This window comes from Vombatus ursinus, unplaced genomic scaffold (assembly GCF_900497805.2).
Source record: "Vombatus ursinus unplaced genomic scaffold, bare-nosed wombat genome assembly UNPS02014847.1, whole genome shotgun sequence".
Lineage (NCBI taxonomy): Eukaryota > Metazoa > Chordata > Mammalia > Diprotodontia > Vombatidae > Vombatus > Vombatus ursinus.
In genome coordinates, this window is record NW_020954625.1 from 3,914,323 (window position 1) to 3,916,212 (window position 1,890).

The window sequence follows — 1,890 nt, forward strand, 5'->3', positions numbered from 1 at the left end:
TGCAGGGTAAGATCCCAACATAGATTACTCTAAGACACAGTCCTTTGGACACCTCCATCGTGCCCCTTGCCGGATACTTTCCCTTCCCCCCCCCCATTCCTACTTTTTATCTTCCTTTTATTGTCTTTCCCCATTAGAGTGTAAGCTTCCTGAGGGCAGGAACTAGGTGTGCTTGGCTGTTTTTTATCTTTCCATATGTGTATCCCCAGCACTTAACACAATGCCTGGCACATAGTAGATGCTTAATAAATATTTATTGACTGGGTGACTGACGCTGTGCGTATTGGTGGGAATGCGTGCCCCAGATTGGGAGCAGAAGCTTTGTAGTTTGCTTTTAGCAAACCATCTTGCTAGATGCCTTTGCTTTAAGCCAAATGCATCCAGTGAGTGATTATTACAGGTTGGATGACTCCCGAGCTCAGGAGTGACAGTAGGTACCCCAGGCTCCCTTAGAACCTAAAGCAGCAGCCACTTTTGGGGGGCCCAACCTGCCAGTACACATTGAGGTAGTAGCCCAGAAGGGGTGGGGCATAGAAATGGGAAACTCTGGCCAAAGAACACATTTAATGGGACACTTGGATCTTGGTTAGTTTTGCTGACCTGCTTTTTTTCCTCTTCTAAAAAATCATTTGTTGGGACAGCTAGATGGCGCAGTGGAAAGAGCACCAGCCCTGAAGTCAGGAGGACCTGAGTTCAAATTTGGCCTCAGACAGAACACTTGACACTTAATAACTGTGTGACCCTGGGCAAGTCACTTAATCCCAATTGCCTAAAAAAAAACCAAAAATATTATTTCTTATAAAGGTTGGTTCTCTAGAATGGGTGGGGAGGGATATATTGAGAAAGGTAGGTGATGTAAAAACAAAACACGTCCATAAAAGATTTTTTAGTTTAAAAAAAGAAACCCTATTCTAGCTCAAAGATGGGAGAACACTGGGGGCTTCATAGAGGAAGTGGGCCTTAAAAGAAATGATGTTTGTGGATTACCCAGGGGAATAGGTTGTGAGCCTGGAGAGGTCAGTGGGGTTGGGGGCAGCCAAAGAATAGAAGGGTAGGGAAGGGATACAGTTATTGGAGGACCTTAAAACCCAGGCAGAGGAATCCCAATGTGATCCTGGCTCTGTCCCGAACTAGCATGCTATATGACCTTGGACAAGCCCTGTCTCCTCTCTGGGTTTCCCCTTCCTTCTTTGTAAAATGATAGGGATGGATTAGGTGATCTCTCAGACCCCTTCCACCTTTAAAGTCTATGATCCTGCTACACCATGACTCTGAAATTCTAAAATGTTCTGTTTCTAAGGTTCGATAATAGGACAAGAAACAGAAGGTCATGGTAGGAATGTAGATTCCCAAGCTAGGGACAAATTTGAGGGGCAAATGTTAAAGGGGGGCTGCCTAGAACCCTGCCCTGGAAAAAATGCAGTACAGACAAAACCTGTGAAATAACTGCTTATAGCCGCCTATTCCAGGACCAGCCTGGGTCTGACTTTCCTCCCAGAGAAGAGACTTCCAGCAGGTTTTTCACATAGCCAAGCCCTCTCTTCCTGCTTCAGTCCCTCTCTCTCCCTCCCTACCCTGCGAGCTTCATTGCTCAGGCCCTTGGATCCACGCCAAGCTGTAATGGGCCTCCTGGTGGACTCCCAGAATAGATGGCTCAGGGCCTGGGGAGCTCGGCTGGCCTCGCCCTCAGCCTCCCCCATTCATAGCATGGGCACAAGGAGGTTCCTTCAGCAACCTGATTGCATTGTCTCCCCCCTGGCTGTGGGGCTCTGACTCCTTTCTGATGAAGATATAACAAGAGCTGCCTGATTTGGGGGTCCAAGGCAGTGGTGACACAGTCTTCAGCCTCCTCTCTCTCTCTCTCTCTCTCTCTCTCTCTCTCTCTCTCTC